General features: G+C 43.9%; 1 long non-coding RNA gene across 1 annotated transcript in view; it reads left to right on the forward strand.

Moving 5' to 3' along the window:
* LOC146780071 (uncharacterized) overlaps positions 1 to 7,622 on the forward strand; it is a 162,376-nt gene extending 154,754 nt beyond the window's left edge. Inside the window, exon 3 of the long non-coding RNA XR_014972228.1 lies at positions 7,550 to 7,622. This is a non-coding gene — a long non-coding RNA (uncharacterized LOC146780071). The remainder of the gene's footprint in view (positions 1 to 7,549) is intronic.
* The last annotated feature ends 5,829 nt before the right edge of the window (positions 7,623 to 13,451 follow it).

Genomic DNA, 13,451 nt, shown 5'->3' on the forward strand with positions numbered 1-13,451 from the left:
ATGGGCCAGGAGCATGATTGACGTCCACCACTTGAGGAGCAGTTTCATCACTGAGGGCTTTGCCCTGTGGGGGAGAGGATCTCTGTTGGGTTTCCACCCTCTGTTCCAGTGAAGTGGTGGATCGACCTGTTGACAAAGAGAGAGAGCATCGTTAATGGTGGAAGAGAGGTATCTACAGCCACACTGTTTGTGTCAAGTTAAATGAGGACCTAGAATGGAACAACATAGTTAGAGATTAGTATAGTCACCTATTTGTACTGTGTAGATATATGACTTTCTGACTTTAGGGATAGACCTTACATTTTCAACACACTGCTACAACTACACTTTGCTACAAACCTGTATATTTGCCCATTCCATGGCCTAGTTGTGTCCAAAACATGTAAACACCCAGCTTGGTGATATACATTTAGCAATGTTCCTCATGTGAGAAGTGCAGAGATAGGGATAACCTGGCACTGCTAATGAGCTGAGTTTCCTTCATGATTGACAAATGTTTGGGGTACACTTTTCTTGAGGTGTTACGGGTGTCAACATTAGTATGAGTTGATGGGTGCAGGACACCATCAGGCAAAGTATCCAGACATATATCTGAGTGGAGCATTGTCTGTACATTGCACAGTTGCTGATGAGTGAAGTCCAGTAGTGACATGGGAGAGAAGTGAGAGTGGGCAAGTGGAGTGTATCAGGTTGCTTAGAGTAGGAGTGACAAGGCCTCATGATAGTTGTAGTCACTTTAGTTTGACTTTAGCAACCCCTGAGTAATAGTAAGCTGCATGCGTAATGAAGTTCCATAGTGACATGTGAGAGAAGTGAGAGCGGGCAAGAAGTGTGTATCAGTTTGGTTACAGTTGGAGTGACAATGCCTCATGGTAGTTATAGTCACTTCAGTGTGACTTTAGCAACACTTGAGTAATAGTAAGCTGCATGAGTAGTGGCATTCAGTAGTGACATGGGAGAGAAGTGAGAGTGGACAAGAGGAGTGTATCAGGTTGTTCAGAGTAGGATTGATAAGACCTCATGAGTCATTCTACCACCTTAGTACTCATGAGCCCAGGACCGACTGCCTATAGTGACTCACTTGCCCTCCTATTCACTTAGAGGAACAAGTGATTAGAAACCCCAGAACACAACACTCCCGACTCTCTCAAGAATCGCGGTTACAAGACACACTGTTTTACTCACACTCTTGTACTTGTCCAGAATAAGATCTGACAAAGACATGAACAAGTTTAAAACATTTATTTTAACTAATATGCTCTAATATGCCATATACGTACCACAATATGGAGAAAAATGCATAGTACAAATACGGTCAGCATAGCAAGTAATCAGTAGATCATAACAGGAGCTGTCATACTGAGAGTAGGGGTGGACGGAATTTGCGAAATTCACTTTCGCAAACTATCACGAAAATGTTAAAAATCTCCGCAAACGCGCGAAAATATCGCGAAGACGAATACGTTTTTTTCCCGCCCGTTCCCGGTATTTTCTGCGTGATCGCGGCTCGCCAACTTACCCATGCGGTTGCTCACGGGCGTGTGATCTCAATCATCTCATACTCTCGCGGTGTGTGATCGCGAGAAGAAAGACGTGATCGCGCGACGAATGACGTGATCGCGCTACATCTGACGTTAATGCAGGCACGAACTGCCGCGAGACAGCACAAATGGCTACCAACAATCCAACATCTCGTGGAGAACGCGACAGGGTCGGGAAAACTTGTCGGCGAATGGGGCGATTCAGGTAAGGCGATCGCGCGCACGCGAGAATGTATTTTTTTACAGCGCGAGCAAGAAAAAAAATTCCGGTAAGATGCAGATTGCGGAAATTTCGACATTTTCACGCTCTCCGCGGAACGCGAAAATGTCAAATTATCGCAATTTTCGCAAGCGGAATGGAATTTTAGCCCAGGCCTAACTGAGAGACAGAGTAGCCTAACCTCCTCTCTGCTTGCACAGATGCAGGATGATTATATATTAGAAGATCTCTGGGTGTTATCTGCAGACCCCATACCTCAGTCCATAGATGGTAGTTCTGCATCATAGGTGCTGTCATGCTCTGCTCCCTGGAAAGGTCCCTCTCCAAGTGTATGCTACTTATCCATGCATTCAAATAAGACCAAAGTACATATTCCCAAACATCAGCTGCATCTATATGTTTTTCTAGGTGCTAGGGCCTGACCGGAACAGAATAACAAGGGGCATTGTTGCTTGACCTTGTTCATAATGTTCACACTAAATACTAGGAACCTGCAAAGCATGAACACAACAGTAGGTTCTTATGTAAAAATATGAAAAGAAGCAGTTGCAAAATAAACGCATGCAATAAAGTGTGCAAATAAGCGAACAGTCTGCAGCGTGCTCATGCTAACTTAGGGAAGACGACATGTGCCATGTGACAGAGTAGAGGTATCTGTTGTTAGTATGCCGCTGGATCAGTGGGAGTAACACGCCTTCATGGTAGTTGTAGTCACTTCAGTGTGACATGAGCAACACGTGAGTCATGGTAAGCTGCATGAGTAGTGAAGTTCATTATTGACCTGGGAGAGAAGTGAAAGTGGTCAAGAGGAGTTTATCAGGTTGATTAGAGTAGTAATGACACTACCATATGGTAGTTGTAGTCACGTCAGTGTGACTTGAGCAAAACTTGACAAACGGTGACCTGCATGGACAGTTAACATCAGTAGTTACTTATGAGAGAAGTAAAAGGAGGCAAGAGGAGTGTACCAGGTTGGTTAGTGTAGGAGTGACAAGGCCTCATGGTAGTTGTAGTCACTTTAGGAACACTTGACAAACAATATGTATAACATAGTTGTTGGTAGCATGCATTTGGGACGGACTATACCTGTGCAATTTTCACACATTTTATTGGTCCAGCATGTACAAATGGATGGTACTCCTGTTACAGACAGCGTTGCTATATTTGCATGTTATGGATTTGGATGCATGTGCTCTTTTATGCAACAATACACATTGCCACCAACTAACCAACATTTCTGATTCTTTGAGTATTGCTTGTTAGGAAAGTAGGTGGAGAACAGGATGTGGCAAGGAGATTTGACAGCTAACATTACATTTTGATATTGTGGCAGTTGATGAAGTGTGCCTTACCACCAGTGTCCACTCCCCCAGGTATTCCTGACAAGCCCTCAGTATGGAGGATGGCCAACACCTTCTCCTCCCAGTGTAAGAGTTGTAATGGTGCACTGGCCACCACCAGTCCCTTGAGCATCCAGTTGGTGGTTGCTTGCCTTTGCTTTCAGACTGAGTTTGTTCTTTCTCTTCCTAATGTCTCCCTGTGTGCGCAGGGTGTGGCCAACAGCATTCACTTTGTTGGCTGTCCTGTCCCACATTTCCGGTTTAGTGCTGTGAAGAGTATGCTGGACTTGGGACCCAAAAATGTGGGGCTCCACACTAATGATTTCACCCACCATGACTATCGACAATTGCTCAGTGAAGCAAGTTTTTTTTTTTACCAGGCATGGAGATAAATGGAAAAAAGTGAAGGAGTGTGTGAATGGCTGACAAATAAGTGATGAAGGTAAAAACGTGCTCAGAAAATAAATATAACAAGTTACAGGTGGTGAAGAGTGCTAAATGAAAGGATAACGGGTAGGAGAGTAAATTACTGGATTGCTGTCTCTCTGTGCTGTAGTTTGGGGGCTGAGGGATTGTGGTCAGTGATGGGGTGTGTTTTATATTGTGATTTGCAGGTGTGTCCACTTTCGAAATCATGTCATTCGTGTATTTTTTTAATCCATCCAATGGTCACAGGTTTTTTTTTTTTTTGTGCCTGTCGTGGTGGGCAACCACCATTAGCTAACCGCCGTTTGTGGAGCACCACTGTGGGAAAGCAAGAACAATAATGCTGTCAAAGTACACTGGGAGGCTTAACCGGAAACCTGGAAGTCTATGCAAAACACACCGCTAACATTTCAGACCACCGTGCTCCAACGGAGTAGACCGCTGTAACCGCGGTTGGCATTTCTCATAGTACAATGCGTAATACGGCAGGCAGTAGACTGGTGGTGCAGTGGTAGTGTGGACGAGGTGGACATGACTAGGGCAGTTTTGACTGCCAAACTTCTAATAAGCCCGTAAAGCTTTTAGGATTTGAATCTTTTGGATGGGACTGAAAATATAAAATACACCCCATAAAGTATGTAGGTGGAAAAGACACTATTCAAAAACAGCTAAGACTTGATGTGATAGAGTTAGTGCTGAATCAGTTGTTACCCCCAAGGCCTCCACAACTTTCACCGGAGGAGGGGCTAGACCAAATGGTGAAGGCCAATAGTGAAAGCTCAGGATAGTATATGTAGACTAAGTGTTGGCACAAATTGCAAAATTGGCTGGTGAACATTACCACTTGACCACAACTCCAGCTTTCTTATTTACAGCATCTGCTGGTAGTGCATCCTCTGAAATAATCATGACCTGGGAAGAGAGATATGCCATCTGGATCCCTACTTTAACAATAGAGCGAAATCTCTCTAAAAAATGTTCCAAACTCTTGTATTTGGTCAAAATAACTTGTAAATGTTGATCCTTCGCCTTGATCCATTCATGAGAACAAACATGAGGGAGACTTTCAAGTTACCTTCTCATATATTGTAAAGAGAAGTGCTCCTGCCCCATTGTAAAAGAACACCCAGAAAATGAAAAATTATTGCTTTGATGTTAAATGACCTTAGCTAGCTCAGCACCCTGAATGAAATGTCCCTGCAGTCTGGTCCTCCTCAGTTTCAAAATAATCCCCTTTAATTGATTCTACTCTAAAGAGTTTCAGATCTGGAGGACCCTGCTAGCTTGAAATATATCTGCAACAGTCTGCTGAGACACTTGCTGCTGGTTCTTGTCTTGTTCAGGAGCAGCACCCTGCATTACCTGCTCAGAAGGTGGACATTCAGGGGAGCACAGCTCTTGTCAGCAGTGGCGCTTCTTTGAGTATATCCCAAATTGTTCTGTTACTTAGTTAGAACTTTATTTGCATTGATAAATGCAACAGAACCATATCTATAGCAAACCTACAGTCCATGTTTGGCTTGTTCTCATGAAAACAAGATATTGCAGCTCATGTTACCCTCTCCGGAGTCTCAGGAGTCTGCTACCATGTCTAAAACAGGAAAGGGCCGATGGTGATAGACCCCGGGAAAATATGGGATGGAATGAGGAGAGACTGAGAACGCAGACACCCCAGAAACAATCAAAGTGGATGACTTGCTCAAAACAGCCAGACCACTAAAGCAGGTCCTTAAAGCTGTATCAATGGAGCACCTCAATCGACACATCAATTAGTGCATGGTCCGAGATTGGCTAAAATATTATGTTCAATCAACCCACACAAGAGCCTTTGAAGCAGCTCTTCGATGCATTACAAAATACAATACATGAATAAATGGATTCCCGACTTACCTCCAGCAAGAATAGCAAGATGTCTGAACTTGAGGGAGAAAAACAACCAGGAAGCAGTAAAATAAGCTTTCTTCTTACAGTGTCTTTAGTGGTGGACTCTTGGGGAGGGCAAGGAGGAAGCCATGTTCATGCATCTTGAAAATTATTCCCTCTACTTAGAAAAATCCATAGCACTCTGACCTGTCCCCTTTCTTCACAGCTGGCACTAAGAACTATGTTCCCACTCTATGTCACCAGAAACTGGGGTCACTTGTAACTAGAGTCACTTGTCTGTGCCCCTCTAATTAAATCCATTTTGTTCCTTTTTTTCTTTTCTCTATTTTTTGTCTTTGTCTTTTTCTCTTTCTGTTCTTTTTTCCTTTGTAACAGAAAATGAACATTGCTTATGTTTGCACATGGTTCATGTGGAGAAGTGTGGCTCAATGATTAGAGCGGCAGACCCTGATGCAGAGGTCTAGCCCGGGACCAGGGTTCAATTCCCCGCCTCGGCGGGTCTTGGGCTCAAAAATTCCACGGACCTGATAATTCTCGCCTCGGTGCCATTCCAATCATGGAGTCCCACTCTGCAACTCTGGGCAATAACTTGCTTAATCTCCACAACGGCCCCCACAACGCTAAGGATGCCTGGCCTCCACCTTGGGGGTGCCCAGGAGTGGACGCCTCACAGGGAAAGCCAGGATGGGTTCCACAGCGGTATTCGTATGAGCGCCTTGAGACCCTTGCGGGTGAGTAGTGCGCTATATCAATTTACATTACTTAGAACAAAGTCCGAGACCTCCACTAGCTTCCCCTCGAAAAGAGTGTAACCTTCAAGATACTCACCCACGCCTACAAATGCCTCCACAACACTGGACCTCAATATCTCAACGAAAGAATCTCCTTTCACTTACCCAAAAGAAACCTCGGATCCGCCTACCTCGCCTTCGCCGAAACCCTTGTGCATCCGCAGAGCCTGGTGGAAGAGCCTTCTCCTACATCGCAACAAAGACCTGGAACGAGCTCCCGATCAACATCAGACGCGTCCCCACTCTTCACATCTTCAGGAAGAGCCTCAAGACCTGGCTATTTGACTGACCGGAGCAGCACCCCCCACCCCCCCCCCCCGTGCCTTGAGACCCTTACGGGTGAGTAGCTCGCTTCACAATTCTCTGATTTATTGATTAATATTAAAGGAAGTATCCTGATTACCCTATTAACACTATGAGAAGTGAAATAAGTATTTGTTTTTCTTATAATAACCTCTTCTGTCAGCTCCTGAAGAGTCACTTTTCATAATGCCAGGCAGGTGCCAACCTAGTGCAATGCACCATTTTAAATCTTTATTACAGTACCTAAACAAGACTTAAACCAGTGCATAAATCCATCATCAAGTATGTATTGTAAATTCGCAATTAGGTAGAAAAGTTCTCCTAGTGTTACGAAAAGATGTTTCCATTAAAGTGCTGTTGCTTTACCCTCATAGTTTAAGAATAAATTAGCTGTGATTCTAATGTAAGGATAATAGATGTATTACTAGCATTTGCCTTTCAACAAATAACTAAAAATTGGAAAGATTCCAGTAAATTGTCGTACCAAGCATGGTGGAATGTAGTTTGCTACAACCACAGACTGGACACTACTTTTGTAAACCCGATACATATGGCATCAAAACGTTTAAACTTATGGACACCTGTTACATTGTTTATTGGTGCTAGTGCCCACCGTTCTCTGCCTTTGGTCCCCCTCCGACAAGAAGTGCCTACACCTCCAAGACTTTCCCTACATTGATATTATATTGTTTAACTCTATTTCCTTTTAAATTTCATATCTCAGCATAGTTTGTGCTTTTCATTCGGTCACCGACTATTTGTACATTATTGTTATTTTCAAATATATTTGATATGTATACTTGGTTAACACTTGTATTATTTGTGTTTATTACCTCTAAAATGCCTTACTGTAAGTAATACTTCATCGTTATGTTTCTTGTATCATCATTTTCCTTCTCCTTAATAAACTTACTTTTTGAACTGAAAAGATTAAATTAAAGACACCATCTGCCTATCCAATTCTCGATTTTTCGTCTGTACCAAGAAACGTTCACAAATGTATTGGAATTTCAATATTTGCCTTTCGTTTTCTCTTGGTGATAGGAGAGATAAGCCGTTTTTTTTTACGGAAGACAGCTCTAGAATCATACATAAAGAAAAATAAGATGCTGTTCTGACACCGACAGGAAGTTGTCCACCGCCTCCTTGGTAGTCCGTGCGCAGGGCCTGACCTATTCTCCCAAAACTTCCGAGAGTTCGACCTTCACGCAATCGTAGCATCTACGGAAGTGCATCCAGAGCGCAGCGTTCTGCAACGCACGATTGAAGCCTAAATGAAAAGGAAATCGAAATCTTACTGTAAGGAAGCAGAGCCTCGGAAAAAGAGCGCTGCCCTGACCCGAGAGCGCGTGGTGCATGAGGAAAGTGCTGAGAAGTGATAAAACCAGGGAAAATAAACTCTGTCTGCCCCACAGGCTCCCGATTGACCTTGCTTATTTATTTATTGGGTGTTTACAATACCCTTACGCAGTTGAAATATCTGCTTAGGAACATGCACGGAAAGTCGATGGGAGGTGAAAGGAGGAAAATTCAGTACAGGCTCATCAGGCCTGGCAGCTGATTCAAAAGTTTATAAAGTTTTAAGGCACGGAAGAGTTCAGCTTAGGTGATACAAATGTTCAGTTATTTAAAAAGGCAGGCCTTTAATTTCATGTAAATTTCATTTAAAATGATTCCACCCCTCCCGGTCTGCTGTTGGCCCTTCACTTATCATTTATCTGAAAATCACCATTTTCCTCACCCAAGAAATCAATATATCAGTATTTGTAAATCGTGCTAGTAGCTCCTCCGGGGGTATCCAGGCGCTGTGTGAGGAGGGGCAATTCGAACCTCCTTGTCTTGAGGCTGCTCCTGAATTCGGCGAGGCAGGAAGAGGTTCGCAGGTGGATGGTGGGGAGGTTGTTTCAGGCCATAGCAGCAAGGTGGGCGAAGGCGCATCCTCCGGCTCGAGTACGATGGATGAGGGGACGGTGGCGAGGCCACGGAGGCAGACCGCATGTGTCTTGTGAGCTGGTGGAAGGTCAGACGTTTTTTCAGGTATTCAGGTCCTGTGTTGTGGACCCACCTAAGCCATCAACCTAACCTTTTGCTTGTCTGCCTTGCCCTCGTAGGTTACCCCCTGAAAGTCAGCCTCACACTTGCAACACATGACCCTCACCAATAGTTTCCCTTACACTCCTCCCACATCGGAGACACCCATGTCTGGTCAATGGCACTCCCTCCCACATGTCAGTCATGCCCTCCATCCCCATCTCACTAGTTCTCAACGAATCATGCACTAGCCTCTGCACTGTAACAGAGGAGAAGCACTAAGCACTGAAGCCTGAAAGTGTTGCAGCACTATGTTATTTCTCATTCTTGGCAGTGCTTTGTAACAGAATGCCGCTCTCAGCCTTCAGTCAGACATGGCATGTGTCTGGGCATCAGGGACTGGCCTGCAACCAGTCCTGTGCCTAACTCCCCATGACCATGCACAGCTATGTCATGTAACAATACATACTATGCCTTTTTAAGTAGGGAAGACTTATTGCCTTTTTCAAATGGTCAAAACACCAAAATATAAAAAGAAGCAGCCTATTGGCTTTATCAAAGGATCAACACATCAACATATACAAAGGAGACCTGTTGACTTTGTCAAAAAGTCACCACTAACTCTTATCAAATGTTTATTTCGTAAATTCACACATTGCAATGTTTAATAATAGTGATTGCCTAAAATTATTTTTAATCAAGCATTTAAAAAACACATATTTGAGCCTTTATTTAACATTTTGCAAGCCACAAGGTGCAGTCATAGCACTAACCAGAAGGGGACCCAGTTCTAAATGCTCAAAAAACTATGGTAAGATTTCTAGGATTCATGGATTCAATGACCTAGGAGACTTACTGTGATTATTTTAAATGTTGCTGGGGTTGATGCACTTCCTTCAACCCCCACAACATTCAAAACAATGGTTGTGGCCCTTTAAAAAAGCCATATAGCATTCTAGAGCACTCCTTGCATGGAGCAGTAAATAATACATCAGCAGCTTTTTTCAGTGGGTGCACCGGTGCTCATCCAGGGCACCCATTATAATCTCATTTTGGGGGCTGTGTGGGGAGAGCCCAAAGGCTTCCGCTGCCCTGGACGACTCCCCAGCCAGCGCCCATACCAGGTGCCAGCGGAAGCCAATATTATTTTTGAAAAAAGGGTGCATGGGTCAAGGGAGGAAAAGGATTGGTTAGTCTGGCAGGTTTGTTTGCCTGTAAAATGCCCTTTTGGAGCAAGTACTACTAAGTACGAAACAGTGTCCTCTTTATCTTTCCTCCTTTTAGGAAAACTGAAGCGAACCAAAATAGGGGAAGAAGACCTACATAGCATATGGGGACGGTGCCTCCACAGCCTCCATGCCAGCCATTACCATTGGTGCTACAAAGTTATTTGCATTATTTTTCCCTTTAAAGACTAGTATACATTAGGGCTTTCTTTATTTTCCAACTTCCCCTTTCCTACTTTAGTGTCCTTGCTAACCCTGCACAGCTTTTTCCTACCAGATGTAACCATCCATTCGCATTAATAAGGTATTTCTTTCCTTTATTTCTAAACGCTGCGAAAGTCATTTTATAAGTCTGCTTGTGAATATGGAAGTAACGAATAATGTTTGGCTCGACTGCCCACCTTTTTCCACATCGACTAACATTTAGGAAGTACTAGCCACAATATTAACCCCTTCGACGCTCATGACGGAGCGGTTCCATCATGAGTGTCGGTTGCGCTGTGCGCATGACGGAACCGCTCCGTCATGGCCCCGCCCGCGCTCAGAACCTTCAGCACCGCGCGGAAATCCGCGCCGCGCTGAAGGGGTTAACAACACTTCCTACCCCGAGTGTCACCTCCTCTGATATCTTAACGTGATCTGTTACGTTAGTTACCTGATACCTCTAAGTACCGTTCTCTCAACGCTTCACTGGAGAGACTGTCTTACGGAGACCTATCGTACTACCTTCTGTACATGCGTGTACCGTAACTTTTCCCCAGAGGTATATATATTATTGTACAACCAATGAAACCAGCATGAAGGTGTAATGCCTGGATGCCAGGTGATACTAATTTCTATGGTACCCCACGTGACTGGTCTTTCAGTGCCAAGAACCTAGTGCTCCACCGGGCACATATTACTCAGTCTCTTAATAAATTGGATGTTGTGTTTGTGTTTTTTATGTCTTTTTCTTATGATTGCAATCTAATAGAAAGGAGGACTTATTTTGCCGTTACTGAATATGAACGAGAGTTATTTGCCAAATTGGCCACATTACATTCCAAAGTATTGCCATTTTTTAGTTGCTACGACAGTTGATGTCTCGAGTTTTGAACATCCTTACAACATACATACTGACTGAATTCAGTTTGTTTGTTTTTTTCCTTTTCCTTCCCTTCACCCCTTATTCCTATTCCGAAACAGGTTCAAATCGAACATAGATTGGCTGGTAAAGAATATTACTCACCCTTTTCACGACGGAGATCTATTAATAATAGAGTCTTCCACACATAACTAGGGTCCTGATGAAAGCCTATATGACCCTCTTGGGCATTAGATAAGGCTGAAACATGTCGACCTGTTTTTTGGAGACATTTTTATAGTGCACCAGACCCTAAATAGTCTGTTCTGTGCACGATAAGCGTTTTAAACTCAAATTGCACCCAGTTCTATTAAAATGACAAACTGGTTTTACGAGCTTTTCAATTTATAATTTTCACTCACTGTATACCACTTCACTACACACCCAACACGGTTCTCTGATCACTACTGAAAAAACCAGAGGAATTACCTCCGGGTGGAGGAAGCATTCATTAACCCGATGATAATGCTGTCACGCTGTCAAGCAAGTAGCGGATAATCGAACATACCGCTAATTTCCACCTGCAAAAAAACGTGATTGAGGGTTTCTTAACAGTACCCAGTACTGTTGTTGCTAACCCTGGTTCTTTCAGGACCTGTGATCCACTCTCTATTGATACTTGAACGTTTGAGATAAAGAAGCTGAGTGAGTCATAACCCCTTCTTTCTCCCTCCTTTTTTGATTTAAACATAACCCTGCATACCTCCTTATGTTTTCTTTTGCATTCCCTCTTTTTCCACAGCTGACTTTCTCCTGTCTGTAACTTTCTTCCACCACTTTTTAGGTCGAGCCCTGAGCCAGCGCACAAGCACTGCTCTGGGATTGATCTGTGGTAGTTGACTAAGTGAGGGAAGCCCCGCCCACTCCCCCCCATCTTTTTCATTGGCTTGTGTCTTTGTCCTCCCTAAATGCTGCCTTCCGATTGGTTTATAGGCGTGTTAGTCCCTCCTTATAACAAACATGTCGTTATTTGTATCCTTCCATGGCTACTGGTCCCTTAACTTCGAGTGTTCCACTGTATGTGTTATTTAGACTGTGAGCACTATTTTCTTTAATGGGGTTCTCTTACTGCCCGTGCCTCCTCCCCCCCTCCCAAAGTCCGTGCCTTCTCAGCCCCCCGCTCTCCCGTTGTATGTGCCTTCTCGCCCCCCTGCCCCCCACCCGCCCACACTCCCATTTGCAGTGCAATAGGTCTCGCGTAAATGCAAGTCCTATTGCATTGCAAATGCTTGTTTCTTTACACCGTTTCCTCGCCAGACTTGGGGGCACAGCGCTGCCTCTAGAGCAATTTCCCTTAATCTCCCCTTGCTTTCCTGTCAACACTTCCACTTGCTTTTTCGAAAGCATCTGTTCTTAATTGTTCAAAATTGCGCACCTTTATTTATTTATAAAGGGCGTCACTTTAACTTTAAGGAGCAGAGCTGATTGTGTGTTGCATTTTCTCTGTTAAGGTATCAGAGTGCTTTATACGCGCACCGATTACATTACCTAAATTTACATTCATTTTTTGGGAGGTAGATTACGTGTTTGCTTCATCACGCTCTCCGTGTTACTTTGAAGCACCGTGTGCTTCTCTGCACCCCAGCGCTCCACTTTACTGTTTGCCTGCTGTGTTTTTACGGCGCCGGTGTTTTCCTGCTGCTGGAGAACGTGCTCTTTTCGGTTTCAGTCCTGCATAATCTATGATACAGTGGCTTTATAGAGCGAAATGTGCACTTGGTTTGAGCACCCCTCTTCAAACTGCGCTGTTTCCTTTCATATGCTTCAAAGGCCATTCAATGCCTTTCTTTAGCAGTTTTGTAATGTGCCAAAGTCACTGTTTAGGCATTCCTAAAGTGTTCATGAATCGGTTGTCAGTTCTTCATGTGTAGGGAGAGGCATGCAAAGCAGAGTAGTTTTGTGCGTGATTTATGCGTAATTCTCCCATAAAACTAAGCTTCGGACCACACACATTACACGTAGTTCTGTGCAAGGGTACTCCCGCGTCAGAATCTGGAATTTGAAGAGCATTTGTCTGTTAATTGTGTTGATTAACTGACACTCTAAGCAAAGTACGTACTCACAGACAAAATGCTTGTGAACTACCGGGTGCAAAACGGCCTCAGAATACTTGTGAGAAAAATCACAGCCCGTCATCCACTTGCATATCAAGGGGCATATTTACAACGAGGCGATAAAAAATTATCGACGCTTTAGCGGCCGTTTTCGGACGAAAAGCGGCAATAATTTTATCGCCATATTAGCAAGGCCACGCTAACGTGTGAAACCTTGCATCTCTAATGAGATGCAAAGTGGGCGTTCCTGACCTGACATGATAGGAGAAATGTCGCTAAGCGACATTTCTCCTATCATCAAGCCCCACGCTATGAAGCATAGCGTCAGGAAAAGTAGCGATAACACCTGTTATCGCTACTTTCCTAACACCTGCTTCAGGACTGACTTAGCCATGATATCCTATGGAAGGTGGATATCATGGCCAAGTTTGTGAGTCCCTATAAGCAAGATAACGCCACATTGCGTGAGATTATCGCTGGGTTTCCAGTGATAATCTCACGTTAGCCAGTTA

The sequence above is a fragment of the Triturus cristatus genome, chromosome 12 (assembly GCF_964204655.1).
Source record: "Triturus cristatus chromosome 12, aTriCri1.1, whole genome shotgun sequence".
NCBI lineage: Eukaryota > Metazoa > Chordata > Amphibia > Caudata > Salamandridae > Triturus > Triturus cristatus.